At 40.1% G+C, this 15,544-nt stretch overlaps 1 protein-coding gene across 6 annotated transcripts in view; it reads left to right on the forward strand.

Annotated features, from left to right (window-relative positions):
• The first annotated feature begins 3,521 nt into the window (after nt 1-3,521).
• znf507 (zinc finger protein 507) overlaps nt 3,522-15,544 on the forward strand; it is a 58,408-nt gene continuing 46,385 nt past the window's right edge. For 2 of the 6 annotated variants that reach the window (XR_009516299.1, XM_059992975.1), the window contains exons 1-3: nt 3,522-3,608; nt 11,919-11,992; nt 13,799-13,893. The gene's annotated coding sequence lies outside the window, so the exon portion shown is untranslated. The other 4 variants (XM_059992976.1, XM_059992977.1, XM_059992978.1 and 1 more) reach the window with 4 other exon arrangements.

The raw sequence follows: 15,544 nt of genomic DNA on the forward strand, positions 1-15,544 counted from the left end.
TTTCCCTTCACCATCAGATTTCTGAATGACCCATGAACCTTTGAACACTAGTCTTTCGCTGTCATGTAGTCATTTTTATGTCTTATACTGTACTGCTGACACAAAACAACAAATTTCATGACATATGTCAGTGATAATAAACCCAATTCTGATTCTGGAAGGAATCTAATCATATTTATATAAAAATTAAATGTTGTTTAATCAAAAGCAAAATATCACAAAGTTACTGTAAATCCAGAATAAAAATTGAAAATGCTGGAAATAGTCTGGTCAGGCAACATCTCTGGTAAGAGTATCAGGCTTAAGTTTTAACACTCATTAACCTATAACATTAATTGTTTTCCTCGTCACAGCTCCTCCTAAGCTTCTAAGTATTCCTGGCACCTTCTATTTCTCTTCAGGAATTAATCAATAGTATTTATGAAAGGCAGTATATTTTCAATTGAACAACATTAATAAAATAAAATCTCCCAGCCATTAAAAATAGTTGAATTATTCAAATCATTCAGTGCTGTAGCATTGGTTGTATAAGTACAAAAGAAGCAGATGTGAAAGAATAATTGTGGATTTAAGATTGATACCTCTAATTACAGTGTAAGGTAGTCAAGGGCTCTTTATGTTACAACATTACTTGTGAAAGCTTCTGAAATCAGCCTGGAGGAGCCATTGGAATAAAGTGATGTATCTTTGAGCTTCTAAGTCCTGCTAAGATTGTTCAATGCTTAAAATGATAGTCAGAAAACATACCACATACAAAATTGAGATAGAAAACAGCCAATAAACAAGTACATTAGCAGTAGAACAAGCTGGAAAACAAATTCACAGATCAGATCACAACCTTTATGGAATTTTCTAGCCTGCTTGTCTTGCTTACACAGCGTAGCTTAATGGCTGTGATACACTTCTGATGATTAACACTTTCTTTAATAAGAACAAAATCGCTTTAGAAGCCAGGCAGTATCCGGGCAGGAACATTGGGCTGTGATGCGAGGCAAAAGCTAATTGTGGTTATTTTCATATCATTGCTTAATTTATGTTTTGAATCTTCTCAGAGAAACAACAGAATAAAAGAACTCTAATTAGGCAGGGAGGCAACAACTGTAACTTGACTTTTATTACAAACACAAGAAGATCTGCAGAGGCCAGAAATCCAAAGTAACACACTCAAAATGCTGGAGGAACTCAGTAGGCCAGGTGGCATCTATGGAAAAGAGTAAGTAATCGACAGTTCAGGCCTCTTTCTTTCCAGACCTGGAAAATGACTTTTCAGAAGTGACTTTTATTATGTGCCATAATACTCAATAATGCTCTTTCTAACAATCTAGGACATCACCTCTAAATGTAAAGATAACAACTAAGTCACATTCTGGTTTGTTCTGGTCCTGTAGTTTCAAGGTAGCCACTGATGAATAAACTCCATCAAAGGCATCAGGATAGCAGAGGTGGAAAGAGTCAGTAATTTCAATTATTCGGCACTACTATTTCAGAGGATCTGTCCTGGGTTCAGCACATAAGTGCCATTACTAAGAAGGCATAGCAGAGCCTCTACTTTCTTAGAAGTTTGCGAAGATTCAACATGTCACCTAAAACTTTGACAAACTTCTATAGGTGCACAGTGGAGAGTATACTGAATGGCTGTATCACAGCCTGGTATGGAAACATCAATGCCCTTGAATTGAAAAGTCCACAGAAGGTAGTGAACTCAGCCCAGTCTATCACAGGTAAAGCCCTCCCCACCGCTGAGTACATCTACAAGCAGCACTGTCACAGGAAAGCAGCATCCATCATCAAGATCCCCCATCATCGAGGCTATGGTCTCTTCCCACTGTTGCCATCAGAAAGGAAGTACAGGAGCCTTAGATCCCATACCACCAGGTTCAGGAACTGTTATTACCCTTCAACCATCAGGCTCTTGAACCAGTGAGGATAACTTCACTCACTCTAACACTGAACTAATTCAACAACCTATGGGCTCTACAACCTATATTCTCATTATTGATTGCTTATTTATTTATTACTATTCTGTTTTTCTACCATTTTGTAATTGAACAATCCATTGTCTTTTGCACATTAATTGTTTGTCCATCTTTGTTGTGTGCAATTTTTCATTGACATCCTTTTGTGTTTTTTTTAATTTACTGTGAATGCCTGAAAAAAATTGAACCTCAAGGTAGTAATAGGTGATATATATCTACTTTGATAATAAACTTCCTTTGAACAACAAAAAAATTTTGCACCCATGAAACAAAGGGATTTTTATTAAGATTCCCAGAACACAGAACTAGACTTCACTGTGATAGGGTAGGATTTTATATCACTGGAAAACTTGTCTAAGTGGGGCTATCTTTCTAACAAAGCAACACAGCTGGTAGAACTGCTGCTTCACAACTCCAGTAACTTGGCTTCAACCCTGACTACTAGTGCTGTCTGTGTCGAGTTTGCATATTCTCCCTCTGACAGCTGACTTCTTCTCACATCACAAAGGCGTGCAGGTGAGTTATAGAAACTAGGAGAGATTTGAGTAGAATATGAGAACAATAGAAATGGGTTCGTGTTAGGTACATTTTAAGCCTAAACCTTTGACGGCATTATTTGGTATTTTTAGAGGAAAAGACTTTATTTTGGAGACACCTGATTTGCATATTTTGGCTTTTACTTCTCTTATAGCTAGGAGGGTGCTTTTGCTTAAATGGAAGGATGCTGTTCCGCTTATTCATGCTCAAACGTTACAGGATGTTATGTCATGCTTAAATTTAGAGAAGATCCGATGTTCAATTTTTGAATCTAGACAAGACTTTTATACATTGTGGAGACCATTTTTGAGTCACTTATTTGTTGTAAAAGTACAGATGGTGGCTAATATTTTATTATATGATAAGGGTTTTTCCCCTCTTTTCTTGCTTTTCCTAATAGCTCTGACTTTGGTAACTCAGATTTTCTTTCTGTATAACAAAATTATTATACTTCAATATTATTATTTAATTTAATTTTTATGAACACAGGGTTTTGTGATTGTAACTGTATTTTAATACGATGTATTTGGTACTATTTTATTCTTTTGACTTACAATACATATCTTCTGTATTCCTCTATGCAGAAACTAACAAAAATATTGAAAGAGGGAATAATCAATATAATTATTGGTGCTTGGGACTATTTGGACAGAAGGGTGTGTGTTCTGTGTCAAGCTTGTGTGATTCCATCTCTAACTACATAGAAATCTCAGAAAAAAATTGGGAAGCCCAGCAGGTGCGGCAAGACCTTTCACTTAGAGAGCGGGCACCTGAACCAACTGCGAAAAACGTTGCGTTATGTAGAACTTGTTTCATGGGTCAAATACCTGGACCAGGTGGGAGCCTAGCATCCAGGAAGCCGCACTCGGTCCGAGATGATGGTAACTGACCAACCCCATCCTCCCACACGACGCCCCGCCACCGATGCGTTACCAAGACAACTTCCCCACCTACTCCGCGCTCCGTGACGTGTACCGGGGCACGTGCCGAACGCGATATCGCGAGATTCGAGGCTGGTGCATGCGCGCATGAGACAAGTGGTGGCATTTTGTTGAAAAGTGACGCGAGCGTGGAGTTGGAGATAGGGATGTTCAGGTAAAGGAAAAGATCACCTTCTGTCTTAGGCATTGCGACAGTAGGGCATCACCCTTACAGTGCATGAGAGGATAACCCCCGCAATCCCCTCGCCCACCCTGCACGGGGCACAGGGACCCTCGTACCACTGATCGTGACCGCGGCCTTTGGGTAGAAAGTGATTGACGTGCAGTGTGTGGGGGTGGGAGAGTGGCAGGGTCGGCAGTGCACAGGACGCTTACATGCCACCGTATCAACAGCAAACTTTAAAGAAATTATAAATGAGTAGCAATGTGAATGTGGTCGGATCCTTGTACTACACGATTTTCCTTTTGAAGTTTACTTTTAATGGGGTTGGTTTACCTCAAGTTTGATAGCAGCGTAATTTTAGCGTGCTGGTAGCCAGGAAACATTCATTGAGCGCGTATCCTGTAAGAGAGGTGGAAATCATAAATTTACGGATGCTAGCTCAGTGTATTTACTTTTGAAAATAAAACTAAGTCCAGTGTTCCTGTTGGGAGGAAACAGTTTAGGGGATCATTTTTGGCTTAGCCTTTGAGTAAGAAGATTAAAGTCAAACTCTCGAAACCCGAGCACCGTGTCGGCTTATCCTTTGATGTAGTGCTACGCGTTATGGATGTCAAAATTCATATTAAACTTTCAACATAAGACCCTTCTGTTTTCTGAGTCTTTGTAAAAGGATCAATGATAACATGCTTTTTCAGAAAAATAGAGAAACAAAACGGTCATTTGTTTTGAAAGAATATTGGAAATTATTATTAAAGAGATAGGAATAACAACATAGAATATCTTATGGCAGAGCTGAAAAATATTTTATGCATGTAAAAAATCATGTTCGACATAAGAAATAGGAGTTAATAGCGTTCGGTCTGATATTTAATCATAGCTGATCGTCTATCTTAAATTCAGTTTTATTGCTTTATTAGCATATCTTTATCTAGAAATATAGCACGGTTTTGAATGCAGTTTAGACAATTACAAAGATTCATCACTTTCTGAGAGAATAAATTTATCCTCAATTCAATCCTAAATTGACTACCTTTACTTTCAAACTGTAACCTCTGAAATATTTCTGGTGCCAGGCCTTGGAGCCCTCTCAATACAGATGGGTAATGGTGTGTCACTTGGAGTATTAGTGGGCACAGGTATGCCACGCCATACTGGTGGGTACCAATCTGACGAGGTGCATAGGAATACTGGAGATATGGGGAGGAATCGGCAGGGTACAGTAACTGTTGCAGCAAGGTGGCAGCAAAGCTGTATGGAGCATCAGTAAGTAATCTAGATTGTTAATCTGGTCTACTTCACAGTATTGTGCATTACTAAAATAAAAGCACGAGTTTGTTCATTGTTTTGCTATCTGAAACAATGAACAGGTGGAAGAGAATCTGTGAAGGAAGAAACCATGTTAAGTGAGTGGGCTAGAAGTAACAGCTGGAGCAAACTGAGAGATGCGTGCTTATTTTGGAAGGTGGAAAAGAAGTCTGTTTTGATGTGGTGAGAATGGTGAACAGTGAAATCAGCATGCTGTCGCACAAAGCATGAAGTTAGCGTGCAGGCTCAGCAAGTCATTACTGGGCAAATAATAATGGGCCTCTTAAAGAATATTAAGGTGAAATGTACTCAGGACCTGATGAGATAGACCCCAGGTTATTGAGAAAGGCAAGAGATAAGATCACTGGGGCCTTCACCAATAACAGTATATTTTCTAGCCATGTACAAGATCCTAGAGGGCTGGCAAATAGCTAATGTTCTTCCAGTTTTCAAGAAGGGAAATGGGGATAATTCTGGAAACTGGACCAATGAGCATCAAGTCACTGGTAAGGAAGTTACTGGAGAGGGATTTTAGGGATATGATTTATAAGCAATTGAAAAACCATGGCCTAATCATGGCTTTGTGCTGGGCAAGTCATGTCTTTCTAACTTGATTGAATTTTTCAAGGAATTGATAAAGGTAATTGAGGAAGATAGAACAGTGAATTTTATCTACATAGATTTTAGTAAAGCATTTGGCTGGGTCCCTCATGGGAGGCTCATCAAGAAAATTAAGATGTATCGGATCTACAGTGAATTGGCCTTTAGATTCAGAATTGGGTTGCCCATAGAAAATAGGGGGCCAAAGACACTTAATCCAGCTGGAGGTCTCTTACTAATGGTGTTCTGCAAGGAATTGTACTGGCACCTGTGCTGTTTATGATACATAACCACATATATATCATAAATATGATATATAATTTTTATCAAAGGATTCAGCAGAATATGGATCAGTTGCAGATATTGGCAGGGTGATGTCAGGTGGAGTTTAACCCAGCTGAATGTGAAGTGTTGCACCGTGGGAGATCAAATCAATAAAAACAAAGCACGATTAATGGCAAGATCCTTAAGTGTTGATGCACAGATTGATCTTGGGTTCCAAGTCGATAGTTTCCTGAAAGTAGCTACATGGGTTGATAGGGTGGTAAAGAAGGGCATATGGCATCCTTGCCTTTACTGGCCGAGGAACTGAGTTCAACAGTCAGGAAGTTATGTTGTCACATTGGAGAACTGTATTTAGGCTGCATCTGGAATATTGCATTCATTTTTGATTGGCACATGAAAAGGATGTGGAGGCAGAAACTTCAACCAGGAGAATAAGATTTCATTGATGCTGGAAATCTTGATCAACATGCAAAAAATGCTGCAGGAACTCTGCAGGCCAGGCAACATCCATGGAGGGAAATAAACAGTCGATGTTTTGGGCCGAGATGTTTCATCAGGACTGCAAAGTAAGAGGGCAGAAGCCAGAATAAGAAGGTGAAGGGGAAGGAGAACAAGGTGAGACCTGGTGAGGGGAAAGGTAGGTGGGTGGGGGGGGGGGTGACATAAGAAACTGAAAGAGGATGGTGCAAGAAGTAAAGAGCCAAGAAAGAAAAAAATCTAATAGAAGAGGACAGTGGACAATGGAAGACTGGGGGGAGTGAGAGCCAGAGGAAGTAGATGAGGAGAAGAGAAGAAATGGAAGGGTAACCGGAATTGATAAATAGTAAAAGAGAGGGGTGGGGAAAAATTACCAGAAGTTAGAGAAATCAATGTTTATGCTATCAGGCTGGAGGCTTTTGCTTCTCCTGTCTGAGTTTGGCCTCATCATGGCAGTAAGGGAAACCATGTACAGACATGTCAGAATATGAATGAGAAGTCAAATTGAAATGGGTAGGCATGGGGTGATCCTACCTTTAGCGATGAACAGAGCAAAAATGCCCAATCTGAATCGAGTGAGTGATGGTGCTCCAAGTCTGAGTTGGGTCTCACCGATGTAGAGGAAGCCGCACTAGGAACATCAGATACATTGGATGAACCTGACAGACTGGAATGTGAAGTGTCACCTCACCTGGAAGAACTGTTTGGGGCTCTGAATGATAGTGAGGGAGGAGGTATGGGTGCAGGTGAAGCACCTGTCCAGTTTGCTGTTCATTTCTTGTGTCTCTGCCACATTAGTGCTCAGCATGAGGCTTTCCATTTTGGAACATCTGAGATGTCCTCTTTTTTGCAGAGAATGGGGTTTCCCTTCCACCACCATCAATGCTGTACTCACACTTATCCCCTCCATATTCTGCACATCTGCTCTCATCCCATCCTCCTGATGACATAACCGGAATAGGGTTCCCTTTGTCCTTAACTACTATCTCATGTGCCTCTGTATCCAGCACATCAAACTCCATAACTTCTGCCATCTCCAGTAGGATTCCACCACAAAGTACATCTTCCTCTTCCCCCTCCACTTTTCTTAATCTAACTTCTTCCCCCTTTTATTCCCCCCCCCCCCACTATTTAATAAGATGTGGGCATATTTGAGGACAGGAAGGCCTGTTTCTCTGCTTTATTGTTCTGTTTTATGATACTTTGGCTTTATTGCATGGTAATTGGTAGATAAGAGTAAGAATGGTTTAATGAATTCCTGACGAAGGGTCTCGGCCCAAATCATCGACTGCACTTCTTCCTATAGATGCTACCTGGCTTGCTGTGTTCCAGCAGCATTTTGTGTGTGTTGTAAGAATGGTTTGCTGCTTTTGTATCAGTTTGATGGACCTGAAATGGAGTGTAGTTGTAATTTAAGTATTTTAGTAAAGGTGTATAGTGGATTCTGGTTAATGGGGACACATCAGGACCAGTACATTTCATCCAATGAAGCGGCTGTCCCAATTAACCAAAGTTTCATGGAAATAATTTAAAAGGTATTAAAAAAAGACAATCTACTCTTTAACTGAGTAACATTATGTATTTAAATAAAATACAGAACAAATTGGAACACTACCAATGTTATGACAATATAAAATTGTGCATTAGTTCCTAATAGTAATCGATAAGAGGATTTCATCCAGTGTATCCTGCTATGTATGGGGTGCCCATGGAGGGTAACACCTCTGTTAAAGTGGCTTGTTTGGTCCATTCTGGGGCAGCTCACTCACCTTTGGTTCCCACCGGATACTCAGCTGTCAGCTGTGTATGGCTCCAAGTAGCTGTTTGCATGCGACACCAGCCATACCCTGGTACATTACTTCGACAGTGGGCTAAACCAGATAAGGGTAACCGATGGGCCTCATGCCATGGTGAAGTAGGGGCATATGTATGTGAAGTCAGATCCGGCGAAGAAGTCAGTACAGTAACACTTAATGGAGAGTGAAGAGCATTACAAGGCACAGAAGCCATGGTTATCCACTACATTCAAGCAAGTCACCAGTTTATGACAACTACTCGTACCACTGTACCTGGACTTTAGAGGTCAAAAAAGTGGAACTATCACAGTGCAATGGATTTTCCACTTTAAAAGCCCTCCCACACAGGTTTCACTGTCATTGTCGGATATGATGAACAACCAACACGCTGCTGTGTTCTTTTGATTGACGGTAAATAAACAATTAGCACAGGCACCGAGTGTAGATAATGGACTGCTTTCATGCTTACAATGATTTCTTCCTCCAAGTCTTTATTTTCATTGTAACATTTAAGATGATTGTCAATGTCTTCAAATTCTTTATAGATCCTAATTTGCTGAAGTAGTGAAATCATTTCATTTTCACTACCGTTAGTTTCTGGTATCCCCAAGACTCAGTGCTTGAAACAGCAGTGAGCAAAACAATTCTAAATTGTCTTACCTCTTATTTGTCACCAACTATCAATGACAAAAATCACTTTTTCAAAGACACACACAACTGATACTATTTAAAAATTTCACTCTAAGCATGCTGTAGTGTCCAATGGACAGACAAATTCACACAGCCGGCACTAGTTAGGAACTGTCTGGCAACGGTCTCCTGTCCAAATTAAGTGGCATAGTGTTCCAAATAAACAAAGAACATCCCAACTATTTTCTCAATCTTTGGTAGCTGTCCCAAATAAGCAGCTGCCAAATTAGCCTCAATTAACCGGAATCCACTGTATTTAATTTGGAGGCATGGTGTAGATTCCCCAAGTTGCTGCCCAAGGCTTGAGTTGCTGGATGACATTTCCAATAACTGGAGAGAGCAGAAGTACAGCACATAGTGTTGGGAAGAAAAGTTGGCCATTTCACATGGAGGAATGATTTCTTTTATATGATTGTGAAATCTTAAGTGGTTACAAGATTGGAAAAGGTAGAGTTGTTCTTGGAGAAGGGAGAGTTGAAAAGATTGAAACTAGTTCTGCTGAATTGTCACCAGGTTTGGCTGGAAAGGGAAACCTTATTGACGGATGGTTCAAGGATGTAAAGTGATAGGCAAAAAAAATGTACAAGAGATGAAAGGAACATCTTCTTTTGTCCAAAGAGTGGTTATCATCTGCAAATCAACACATGAATGGATGGTGAAAATAAATGCAGAACTTCCAAAATCCTGATGAGCACCCAAAAAGGAAAATAATTCTCAACTCTTTGGGAAAAGAGCAAGGGAATGCTGGATTTCTCTCAAGGAGTTTTTGAATATTTATTGGACCAAATGGCCATCATCTTTCCTGTGGTAGTCTGTGTTTGAAGCTAACATCAGTAGATTTTTGGACACATGGGAACCTACATGTAATAAGTAAAGGAATCTGACAGCTGCTGGAGAATGATGTGGGAGTACAGCTGATATGCAAAGAAGGTGATAGTCGGAACAATGAAGGAAGGATAGCATGGATTATAATGTAGGTTCTTTATAATCTGGAACTTCATGTATCTGACCACCTCTGAATGGAGGGACTGCTGAGAGTTACCATTGGGCCTAATGCTCTTACTAATTCTTATGTTGTAGAGGTTCCACAGTAGTATTTTGAAGGTCACTAAGGGAGTTGCCTCCTGGTTAATATTTATAGCTCTGTTAATATTAGAGAATAAATGATTAGTCACTTATCAGTTTGCTGTTTGTGGAAGCCAGCTGTGAATTGGCTGTTGCTTTTCCTGCACAACACAATTACAATCCAAAAGTACTTAATTGGCTATAAAGTACTTCAGCATTTCCTGAGAGGCACTACAAGTGCAAGTCATTTTTCTTTAATTTTCCTGCTGCAGTCCCAAGCTTGACTACCTCCAGATAAACTTACAGGTTCTTTTGCATCTGTTGAGTATCTCACATGGAGCTCAGAGAAAAATTCCAACCAGCTAACTAGTCTTGTTACATTTCTACTGTCTGTTGGAAGTTGATCCTGCTAATTTGTTTCAGTTTAACTGACCCAGTCAATTAGCTGTCACAACTCCTCTCTGTGACCCCTCAAAAATATTGCATCTGGGTCAATATAGTCTTTTGTACGGTGGAATTATGATGAAGAAACTTAGTATTAGACATTGCATTCCAACAAAACTAATTCTTGTGTCTGGTGGGCCATGCATTTTTGTCAGTGGTAGTTTTAGATTTCTAGTATCTATAGTGTTTTGATTTTGGATTTTTGCACTTGTTTTTTTTTAGCATTCCCAGAGTATGGACATCAGTAGTGTCCTGATGACTATCCATCATCACCCTGAACAGCTGCTATCCTTCCTTCATGGTTCCCACTATCACCTTCTTTGCATATCAGCTGTACTCCAGTATCATCCAGCAGCTGTCGGATTCCTTTATTTATTGCATGTAGGTTGAAACATGCAGTGAAATACATCATTTGCTTTAACAAACAACACACCCAAGGATGTTCTTGGGGCAGCTTGCAAGTGTCCACACATTCTGGCGCCAACATAGCATGCCCACAATGCTCAGAACAATACAAGTAACTACAGCAACAACAGCAGAACAATAGCATCAAAACAGCAATAGCAAACCAAGCCCCTTTCCTCTCTCTCCTCTCTCTCCCACACATTTTCTGTGTGTCCAAATGGGTAGTCCTCTAAATTCAGGGCAAGCTACCTACACCCTCCCCTCTGCCCACCTAGTGTCAATTACATTATTTTTCTCTCCTCCTACCTATCATTGACTGCCCCTGTCTCCAACCTTATCCCTCCTTTCTATTCCCAACCCTTAACCTGGCTCCATCTGCCTGTTGTCTTTCACCCCTTCTCAGTCCACCTATTACCCAATAGCCCTTCTCTCATTCTGACTATCTTCTCTCTCCATTTTGGGTACTACTGTAGGGTCTTGATCTGAAACCTCAGCAGTCCTCTCCCACCACCATTGGTGCTGTTTGACCCATTGAGTTTCTCCAGCAGTCTTGATTTTTGCTCTGCTAGACTGGCAACAGGGATGATAAAGAGGAAGGCCTTACCACAAAAGTTTCAAATTATCTGTTTGACCACAAATGAGAAAATCTGATCATGCTAGAAATCCAAGCAACATGCAGAATACTGGAAGAACTCAGCAGGCCTGGCAGCATCTATGGAAAAGAATAAATAGTCAACATTTCAGGCCGAGACCTTTCATCAGTTCTGATGCTGCCTGGCCTGCTGATTTCCTCCACCATTTTGTGTGTGTTACACAGATACTTGTTTGGATTTTCTTGAGGTCAGCAGTAAAAGTGAGAGAAGTATACAAAATTATGAGGGGTATAGATAGGGAAAATGCCTGCAGGCTTTTCCCACTGAGGTTGGGTAGAACTACAATTAGAGATCATTGATTAAGAGTGAACAGTGAAAAGTTTAAGGGAACATGAAGGGAAGCTTCTTCACTCAATGGGTCATGAGATTGTGGAACAAGCTGTGGCATAAGTAGTGCATGTGAGCTCAGTTTCAAAGTTGAAGAGAAGTTTGGATAGTAGGTGTAGGGAGGGCTATGCTCCTGATACAGGTCGATTGAAGTATGTAGTTCAGTAGTTCAGCGTGGGCTAGATAGGCCAAATGACTTGTTTCTGTGCTGTACCTTTTGATGACTAACTTACTAATTATTTTGTCTCTTGCAGCCATTCCTCTCCAGTAAAATTGATATAGACACTTGGTGTAGATTCTGCTGCTGAATTTCCCAGTAAAATTGCAGGTATATATTACTTCTTTTGGATTCCTTAGGAGCCCAACAGAGTTGGGTAACCAGAATGACAAAGGTGCATGCCTGTATGGAAATCTTGAACTTGCCAGCTATTCCATTAAAATTAGGGCAAAATGTTGTTATTGTAGACCTCTTTCTCCCAAAACCTATTTCTCCCCTCAACATGAAAAGTAATTGTGAGGGGCTTATGTCGTCAAGCAGACCATTTGTTCACCTTACCTGTACAATTAACCCATCATTTCCCGTCCCACTAAACTTCCCATTGTTTCTGTTGCCTTTCTCCTGTTTACTCCAAGACCCTTTTTGATTTCATCTTCCCCTTGAGATTACCCTCTTGCTCTTTTAAACCTAATCCTACTACATTGTTGATCACCCATCTTCCAGTTTTGACTCACAAGCTAAGTGACCATGTAATTTGTTCTCCTTGTACGTTCTTCCTGTTTCAAAACTGTCATCACATCTTCCTCTCTCTCCAATATCAGCACATCCTTTCTAAAATAAGGAGCCTAAAACTACACACAATACTCTAAGTGTGGTGTCACAAGTGCCTTATAGAGCTTCAACATCACATCCCTGCTCTTATATTCTGTACCTCTAGAAATGAATGCGAACATTGCATTCACTTTCACCACCACCAGCTCAACTTGAAGGTTATTTTTTAGGGTATCCTGCACAAGGAATCCCAAGTCACTTTGCATCTCTGCATTTTGAATTCTTTCCCCATCTAAATAATAGTCTGTCCATTTATTTTTTCCACAAAAGTGCATGACCATATACTTTACAACATTGTATTTCATTTGGCACTTCTTTGCCCATTCTCCTCAACCATCTAAGTTTCTCCGCAGGCTCTCTGTTTCCTCAGTACTACCCACTCCTCCAGCTATCTTTGTATCATCGGTAAATTTAGCCACAGATCCATTAATCCCGTAGTCTAAATCCTTGACATACATCATAAAAAGCACTGGTCCCAACACTGACCCCTGTGGAACTCCATTGGTAACTGGCAGTCAGCCAGAATAGGATCTCTTTATTCCCACTCTATGTTTTCTGCCAATCAGCCGATGTTCCACCCACGCTAGTAATTCCCCTGTAATTCCATTAAGCAGCCTCATGTGCAGCATCTTGTCAAAGGCCATCTGAAAATCCAAGTACACCATATCCACTGCATCTGCTTTGTCTACCCTGCTTGTAATTTCCTCCAAAAAATTGCAGCATGTTAGTCAGGCAGGATTTTCTTTATAGGAAACCATGCTGGCTTTGGCCTATCTTGTCATGTGCCTCCAGGTAGTCCATAATCTCATCCCTAACAATTGATTCCAACAACTTCCAAAGCACTGATTTCAGGCTAACAGGTTTATAGTTTCTTTTCTGCTGCCACCCACCCTTCTTAAATAGCGCAAATGAAATCATCTGCAATAAGCCTGGAACTTCACCATACTTTGCCTCTTTTTCCATATCTTCTGTATAGCCACTGTCCTAACAAATGCTCCTAACTGATTGTTAGTTGAGCTTGCTTTCTTCTGCCCATGGTCTATAATACATGTATTTTGATTTTGTATTAGTTTCATATATTCTATAATAATTGAGTAAATAATAGCAATTACAATTTTATATCTTGATAGACTCTGATATAGTTAATTTTAGATCATAGCTGCTGTCTGTTTATAACTTTTTCTGTGCATCTTCTTGTGTATTATGTACAAAACTTTGAATCTCTGTCCTGTGTTGCTTGAGCTATGGATTGTTCAGCTTCTGTTTATCCAATATGATTTTGTTATATCTCCTCTTGACATTTAGATGTAAAAATCCAGTGCTACCAACACCTTAACTCATCGAAGAAAAATGGACTAAAGGGGTCAAGAGGAAAAAGAATGACATAGTCTATTGTATAAGTAAAAATATTTCAAAATATTTTCTACAAATTTTTTTCAGGAGTAACTCATGTTTTCTGTCCTCTCAGTAGAAGGCTCTTAAAAGAATTGGCTAAAACAACCTATTAATTGGAAACTTGAAAATAAAAATAAAAGGTACTATTTCAGTTTTAGGGACACATTGTAGTGCAATTATAGTTTCTCCCAATATTTTAGTTTTTAAGTGGAATTTCAGAAGCGAAGATTATGTTATAAATAGAAAATGCGGGAAATACTCAACATGTCAGACACAACATGTCGAGAGACAATCAACTAACATTTTAGTTTGACAATTCTTGAACATCACATTAAGCATTTCCTGAATGTTCCCTTTTTTTGGATTTCCTTATGCAGTATTTTAAAATTGGTCTGTATTTGCTGTCTACCGTTGCTGCATGACCTGTTTCCAGCATTTTCAAAGTAGCTTTGGCTTTCTAGTATCTATAGTGTTTTGATTTCAGATTTTTGCATTTGTTATTTTTTTTTAAGCATTCCCAGAGTATGGACATCAGTAGTGTCCTGATGACTATCCATCATCACCCTGAACAGCTGCTATCCTTCCTTCATGGTTCCCACTATCACCTTCTTTGCATATCAGCTGTACTCCCATATCATCCAGCAGCTGTCAGATTCCTTTTATTTATTACATGTGCATTGAAGCATACAGTGAAAGACGTCATTTGCATTAACCTACCAAGCATGTGCTGGGGGGAGTTTGCAAGTGTTGCCATATGTTCTGGTGCCAATATAGCATACCCACAATGTTCAGAACAACAGAAACAACTACAACAGCAACAACAAAACTATTCCCATTCCTCCCTCTCTCCCATACATTACCCACTTGCACACAAATAGTCCTCTAAGCCCAGGACAAGCCACCTTCAGCCCTCCAGTAGACTTGCAGACTCACGGACATTGGGGGTCCACCTACACCCTCCCCTCTGTCCACATAGTATTAGCTACGTTCTTTTTCTCTCCTTCCACTCATTATTAACCTGCACCTGTCTCCAACCTCATTCCTCCTATCTATTCCCAACCCCTAACCTGGCTCTATCTGCCTGTTATCTTTCACCCCTTCTCAGTCTACCTGTGACCCATTAGCCCATGTCTCACTCCTCACCCACTCTTTATACCGGCTACCTTCTATCTCCATTCTGAGCACTGATGCAGGGTCTTGATCTGAAACCTTAGCAGTCCTCTGCCTGCCTCTTCTCTCTCCGCAGCACCCCCCCCCCCCCCCACCATTGGTGTTGCTTGGCTCATTGAGTTTCTCCAGCAGTTTGATTTTTGCTCTGCGAAACACATCTGATGGCAACAGAGATGATAAAGAGGAAGTCCTTGTCACAAAAGTTACAAGATAGTTGGGTTTTCCTGAGGTCGGCAGCAAGATTCCACATTGACCACAAATACAATGTACTATTTCCGTCTTCTAGGCATATTTAAAATCTTGGTCAGAAAGGAATCTGTGGCGCACAAATATTTGCACAGGAAACTCACCCGTTACCAATGCAATTTATGCAAATTCAATTCATTGACAGTGCAAGCCTGTATTCTTGCCTGTAAAGTTTTGGACTTGATGAAATGGTAATTTTTTTTTTTACTTGCCAGCATTTTAAAAACTGTTTTTAATGAT

The sequence above is a fragment of the Hypanus sabinus genome, chromosome 17 (genome assembly GCF_030144855.1).
Source record: "Hypanus sabinus isolate sHypSab1 chromosome 17, sHypSab1.hap1, whole genome shotgun sequence".
Lineage (NCBI taxonomy): Eukaryota > Metazoa > Chordata > Chondrichthyes > Myliobatiformes > Dasyatidae > Hypanus > Hypanus sabinus.